The sequence below is a fragment of the Ipomoea triloba genome, chromosome 10 (assembly GCF_003576645.1).
Source record: "Ipomoea triloba cultivar NCNSP0323 chromosome 10, ASM357664v1".
Lineage (NCBI taxonomy): Eukaryota > Viridiplantae > Streptophyta > Magnoliopsida > Solanales > Convolvulaceae > Ipomoea > Ipomoea triloba.
This window is the reverse complement of record NC_044925.1, coordinates 4735402-4743143: the sequence shown is the minus strand read 5'-3', so window position 1 is coordinate 4743143 and position 7742 is coordinate 4735402.

The window sequence follows — 7742 nt, the reverse complement described above, 5'->3', positions numbered from 1 at the left end:
CGGTAAGTCTTACAAACCTCGTGACCCAGCCTCAGGAGGGGGAGGTCTGACGGCAACCGTCACCACCGCCCTCTTAGGCGTGTACTTCTCGGGCAAATCGTATCTGGGGGGCTCGAGGTTTGCTTCCAGGTATTCCTCGGGAGATCGGAAGACCTCGTACTCGTATTCCTCGGCAGAAATCTTTATGGCCGCGTCATCTAGAGCCCGGCTTTTCCTAGGTCGTTTGTGCTCCGTCGCGAACTCTGGCCATTCTCGGTCAACAGGAAGCGGCCACGGGTATTGGACCGACAGGATCCGGTCTTTCCAGCCTCTATTGTTTTCGGGCAAATGTAAAATTTTGCAGAAGTGCTCACGAGACTGTATGCATAGGACGCCACCCCCGTGCTTGATAGATAGAGGCCGGACCGAGAAGAGGTACCGGAAAAGCTCTAGAGTCGCTGGGAGACCGTGGCGGTTACATATTTGTGGGAAGCATGCGAGAGTACGGTGGGCATTAGGGGCAATCTGCCCGGGCAAAACACCATAGTATTTCATGAAACCCAGCAAAAAGGGGTGGAACGGGAAGGTCAACGGGGCCTTGATGGAATCCAAGTGCATCCCGAGCCAGTCCCCGTTCGTTCGGTCGACGATGCTCCCTAATGACCGTTTGGTCTCATAGTTAACAGTCCCGGTTAACAGGGCCGAGACTTCCTCGATCTCCCCGCGAGTGAGAAGACTGGTGTGTCGCCGCAGGCCGCTGCTGTCTAATCGGATCCTGCTGGCGGCCACTGGAGGGGTAGAATCGACTGGTAGACCGGCGAACCAGTCCCGACCATAGGCCGTAGGGGCAGGCTTCCCTCGACCTGAGGGCCCTGCTTCTGAAGAAAGAGGCTCCATAACGGGCCGAGAGTCTGCTTCGTCATTCTCGAGAGGCTCCATAACGGGCCGAGAGTCTGCTTCGTCATTCTCGGCCCTCAGTTGGTTATGAGCCCGATCTGAGCCCTCGGGTTCTCCTGAGTAAGTCTCTATGGCGTTGAGGTCAGAGTCATAAGTCGAGACCGTGAACGATCCGACTTCGACCGAGTCGCCGTAGTCGTGGTTGGATAGGTTTTGACTATCCGATCCGCTCATGGCTGTACCTAGCAAGGACAAGGAGGTGTCTTACTAAGGTCAGCCAGGGACTCGAGACCGCCCGAAATCATAAAATGAATGTATCTACGAGTATAAGCAAAAGGAGTTACCTGTTGAAGAAAGTTCGAAAACGTGCTGAGGTCGACAACGCTGAGATCGGGAAGTTTAGGTAGTTCGGGAGGCTCTGAGATTGTCTCGTTCGTGAAAGCCGGAAACACCGTACGTACCACGCTTTTATAGAGGGAGAAAGAAGGGGCTGATGGTTCGGCTCCCCACGCCGTAGACCTAGCCTAGGCCCAAGTTCCGAGGCTCGTGCGAACGTGACACGCGGACACTAGGGCTGACGACACCCGCTGACGACGTTTTCCTTGTCCCGTTCTGTTGATCAACCATGGATAGTGCAACCCGGATCCGATCTTACAGCCCGGACTTTTTCTTCAGCGATCGTAAAAGACCGGGCTGGGGGGCTAGATGATAGGGATAAAATCCGGTCTCCGTATCCCGATCTCTCTCTCTGCGTAAGGACTCAACCAGGCCCTTAGATTCTATTCCCGGTCTGCCGAGCCTTGTATACTACACTCCGGGCCGCCGCGGCAACCCGGGCGGGATTCGAAGTAGGGGTCTCATATCCACTTATCGTAAGCGCATTGGACCGATAGTGTGATCGGTGCATGTCCGCCACGTGTCCTGCATGCAGCCCGACCGGAGTAGGCCTGGCCATATCCGCTATAAAAGGCGCATTTAATGTAGAGAGAGAGACTTTTGGCTATTTCCTCTTGAACAGTAGCTAAAGAGACCGGGAGCCGCTGACCCACTGTCACGGAGCTCGGTCACACCTAGAGTATTCTTTCCTATACTCTACCATATATTAATACGAATATTCTCTTCCGTATTATACTGTATCATATAATTTCAGTCGAAGTCTTCGACTTAGATTATATTCATATATATAGTGTATAGAATAAGATAAATACAAGTAATAATACACTATATAGGTGAACGAACAATTTTACCCATTCATTTGACCTCAACTTAACCAAAATTTGACGAAAGCACCAACATTGGAAAGAATTTGAAATCAAGGGACTTAAATTGTCCAAATTAAAAGTTAGGGATTAATTTTAGAAAATCAACATAGTTGGAGTACCATTGCTGGAATTAACTCTAAATAAAGGGTTAGCTAGTTGATATATATCATTTTACATTATAATTAATAATGGCAGATAAATTTCATTTTACATTATAATTAATGGTAGATAAACCTCATTTTTGGTTATAAATAATGGCAGAGGGCAGATAACTGTCTACTTTCAGTTTATTGCGCGGCAACAAATTTGATAGGTTGTGAATTGATGAATCATCGAAAATTATAAATAACGGTAGATATATATCATGTCTGCTTTAATTTTATTGTGCGCGCGCCAACCAAATTTGATGAGGACACCAACGACCATAGAATTTTAAAACATCCTTATGTAGGTCCAATAATATGAAGGAAAATGTCCTAAAAAGGACCATGCAATGGAACCTGATCATCATTATATTGAAATGAAACCACATAATTAAAATCAAGTATTTTAGTGAATTAAAATATATATAATTATGCTAAATTTAATATGTGACTTTTTGTTTTCTTTGTTTTAGGAGAGATAAATGTCATTCATTGCCCTGTAAATAGTCTTATAATAAATGACGTTGAAATATCATCTTAGGAGCAGAATTTTGAGATTAGATTGAATGAAAAAATGTTAAGACATTTTCTTGTCTCTCTTGTTTTAGGAGAGATAAATGTCATTCATTGCCTTGTCTCTCTTGTTTTAGGAGAGATAAATGTCATTCATTGCCTTGTAAATATTGTTTTAGGAGAGATAAATGTCATTCATTGCCTTGTAAATAATCTTATAAAAAAGGATGTTGAAACATCATCCTAGGAGCAGAATTTTGAGATTAGATTGAATGAAAAAATGTTAAGACATTTTCTTGTCTCTCTTGTTTTAGGAGAGATAAATGTCATTCATTGCCTTGTCTCTCTTGTTTTAGGAGAGATAAATGTCATTCATTGCCTTGTAAATATTGTTTTAGGAGAGATAAATGTCATTCATTGCCTTGTAAATAGTCTTATAAAAAAGGTAAATGTCATTCATTGCCTTGTAAATAGTCTTATAAAAAAGGACGTTGAAACTCATTGCCTTGTAAATAGTCTTATAAAAAAGGACGTTGAAACATCATCTTAGGAGCAGAATTTTGAGATAAAGGACGTTGAAACATCATCTTAGGAGCAGAATTTTGAGATTAGATTGAATGAAAAAAATGTTAAGACATTTTCTTGTCTCTCTTGTTTTAGGAGAGATAAATGTCATTCATTGCCTTGTAAATATTGTTTTAGGAGAGATAAATGTCATTCATTGCCTTGTAAATAGTCTTATAAAAAAGGACGTTGAAACTCATTGCCTTGTAAATAGTCTTATAAAAAAGGACGTTGAAACATCATCTTAGGAGCAGAATTTTGAGATAAAGGACGTTGAAACATCATCTTAGGAGCAGAATTTTGAGATTAGATTGAATGAAAAAAATGTTAAGACATTTTCTTGTCTCTCTTGTTTTAGGAGAGATAAATGTCATTCATTGCCTTGTAAATATTGTTTTAGGAGAGATAAATGTCATTCATTGCCTTGTAAATATTCTTATAAAAAAGGACGTTGAAACATCATCTTAGGAGCAGAATTTTGAGATCAGATTGAATGAAAAAATGTTAAGACATTTTCTTGTCTCTCTTGTTTTGAATGAAAAAATGTTAAGACATTTTCTTGTCTCTCTTGTTTTAGGTGAAAAAATGTTAAGACATTTTCTTGTCTCTCTTGTTTTAGGGGAGATAAATGTCATTCATTGCCTTGTAAATAGTCTTATAAAAAAGGACGTTGAAACATCATCTTAGGAGCAGAATTTTGAGATTAGATTGAATGAAAAAATGTTAAGACATTTTCTTGTCTCTCTTGTTTTAGGAGAGATAAATGTCATTCATTGCCTTGTAAATAGTCTTATAAAAAAGGACGTTGAAACATCATCTTAGGAGCAGAATTTTGAGAATAAATTGAATGAAAAAATGTTAAGACATTTTCTTGTCTCTCTTGTGTGTTGAGAGGTGTTATTCTAGGCTTATCTAGATAATTATCAATCTTGTGGTGCCATCCATATTCCTCATCTATATCCCCTTTTTAACCCGCTAAACCTATTAATATATTAAAAAATTAAAATTTAATGTTAAGTTATATAAAAAAATAAAACATACAATTCAATCCATCAAACAAACTAAAAAAATATTCAATTTATAACATTCATAAAAGTGATAATATAACATCCAAAAATCATAATTAAAGAATTACATACTAGTTTTTAAAATAAAATTGAACACAATAAAAATTTAAATTTTAGATTGTTGAACATAAATAATTGGTGTAGGATCTTAATCTAATGTAGTAAATTCATTCTTAGTCATGTTCATGATATATTTTGTAATCTCATTCATGACAATGGTTTTTAGATTAATGACAATGGTTCTTAGCGGGATATAAACAGGTTTATGTAAACGGGTTAATACGATAATGTTAATGGGTGAAACGGGTTCTTAATAGGTTTAACGAGTTGACCCGTTAAGACATGAAACATAACGGGTCCTTAATGGGTCAACATGTTAACGGCGCGAGACACATTAAGGTAAAACACTAACCAACTATTTTCGTGTCTGGTTTCGTGTCGTGTTAACGGGTTGTGTCCATAATTATTGCCAGGTGTATTGATACCAGACGAGAAATGAATGAATTGTATTGAATGAGATTATTCAAAGATACATATTATATGGATATATATAATGAGAGAATCCCAGGGAGACTAAATAATAAGCGCCAAGAATAGTTGAGTTTAGGGTCAGTTTTAGGAGATTATAATTAATGCGCGATTTTGTCACCCGTTTGTAATCATTTCATGCATAAAAGACTCTGATGTGATCAAATCTGCAAACTCAACTGTACATTATGTTTCGAAGTCATTCCTGCAGGATAGAACAGGACCCGAGGCCGAAAAAAAAGGAACAAACGGAGAAGCAAACTGGCAGGGGTTGATCCACGTCTCCCCTACACGTGGAGGTGACATGGAACATTTCTAGTAGGGTTCCACGCCAGGCCTCCATGCGTGGAGCTGGTGTGGACCGGGTTAGTAAGGGCGATTTTGGGATTTTGATTTTTGGAAGACTATTTAAACCTTTCCCCTACATTTTTGAGGGGATCCCCAATTTTAGCTTAGATCTGATTTCAATTGTGTCGAGTTTAGGGTCAGTTTTAGGACATTAATGAGCGATTTTTCACCCATTTGTAATCATTTCATGCATAAAAGACTCTGATGTGATCAAATCTACGAACTCGGCTTTACATTATGTTTCAAAGTCATTCCCGCAGGACAGAACAAGACCCGAGGCCGAAAAAAAAGGGAACAAACGGAGAAGCAAACTGGCAGAAGTTGATCCACGTCTCCCGGCCCCCACGTGTAGAGCAATTCCAGTAGGGTTCCACGCCAGGTCTCCATGCGTGGGGCTGGCGTGGACGGGTCATTAAGGGCAATTTTGGAATTTTGACTTTTGTAAGACTATTTAAACCCTTCCCCTGCATTTTTGAGGGGATCCCCAATTTTAGCTTATATCTGATTTCAATTGTTCTCTCCCCTTTGGGGAATTTCCCCACAATTCCTAGTGTTAGATTTCTTAGTTAGGGATAGATCTAGCTAGATTGGTGCACAATGGCAATGAAGATGTAATAGACCTATTGAATTGATTAGGTATCTCTACTTTACTCTTGTTTTAATTAATTGCATTGTTATTTCTATTTGATTTCCTTGTTATTTTCTATTGCTTTGATCTTTGATTTGAATTATGCTTGAGTAGATTAGTTGAGGGGATTGATTGCCCCATAATTAGCTCTTGTGATTGATGATTGAATTCTTCCATTTGACTGTGAAAATGATGAAGCAGGGTGCTAGTCTTGTGTGGCTGATATCTTTCATGATTTGCTTCTATTTCCGGCCGGGGTAGATAGTAGACTTAGTGAAAGTGTGTGATTGCGCAATAGCGGGTCCTCATGAGTTCAAATCATCCACATCCCCGCCCTCTATCTGGAAGGATGAGGTCCAGGAGGAGTGGTAGACCACATGTTCGACGAAATGCCCCAACCGTATGAGGATTTGGGAGTCCAAGTGTGACGCCACTCGGCGAAGATACCGTGGGCTCCCGTGATTATTCCCGAACCTCGTTTCTACAATCTCCATAATGCGGTCAATTGCATAGGCTAGTTAAGACATTCAACCCCCTTGTTCTTTTAAATCAATTTCCTTAGATTCACCCTTGCAACCCTCCATCCATGATTCAATTGTCCTCTAGTAATCCTTGTAACTCTTGTCTCTTAACCTCCTAAATGACAACACTACTTCAACTCCAATTTGTCATTCTTGAGAACACGACACTCGGGACCTTCTTCCTCGTTTTATCACTTTCATCCACCTCACCATTAACTACTCTTTCACTCAAATACATACAGTCTTAATAATGAGGTTGAGAAGCAGCATGACTTGTCATATGCAACACGAGTGTACTTACAACACGAATCTTAATAATAGTAGCAAGACTTTAATAAGCAGTAGAACTCATGAGCATAGGGGAGTGATAAGCAAGAGAGATTCTTTTCAAGGAAAATCAAGAGATTCTATGTTCAAGTAGCATACAAGGTTTTTCTTACTCCTAAATGGAAATGTTGGCAACTATCCAAGGAAGATATATATGTACTTGCCCAAACAAGTATAGTTGTTGTGGAAAGAGGTTAAAATTAATTTTATATATAAGTTGCATATAAGGGTTGGACAAAAGTCTACACTTATCAAATTCTAATTATTTAATTGTAAATTGATCAATTTGAATTTGTTTTCCTTCAATTAACAAATTTACGAAACAAGAGATACTAGAGATAAGTGTAATTAAATATCATTTTGAAGAGTCACAAAAAATATGTGTGATATATTTTCTATCAAGTAAGAAAGATAAGCTTTCAATGCAATCCAATTAAAGAGACTCGAAACTTCTAAGCTAATCCAGGCCTTCAAGAAGTCTCTTTTCTTGGAGGAAAATGGTAATTAAGCACCATATGCTTTCAAAGATAGTAATTAAGAGCGAAAAATGGTAAACCTATTACAATGCCAACTTTTTATTTTTTTTTATTACATCATACATCTCATATTCTCTGTCTAATTCAACTAACAAAAGTCATTCAAATAATTAATATAGGAGTCGATATAATGTTTCTGAATCAAACTCATACAAAGATTGTTATTTCTTGAAGTAACATAGTGTACACCACAAGATTACATGTTAACTTGGAGGTGGAATGGATACATAAAATTCCACTAGTGATATTTTTAGTAGGATTTGAATTTAGTGACTTTTTGATGTTCACAGGCGTTTACGATATTCAGCCAATGCCCACAATGGGAAGTAACTCCTATATTGTGCATAGTGCAACATGCAATTCCTCATAAAGACTCCAGTAATGTCCTGATTATGTTTTTTGTAATTATTAATTATTAGGAAAGTATTT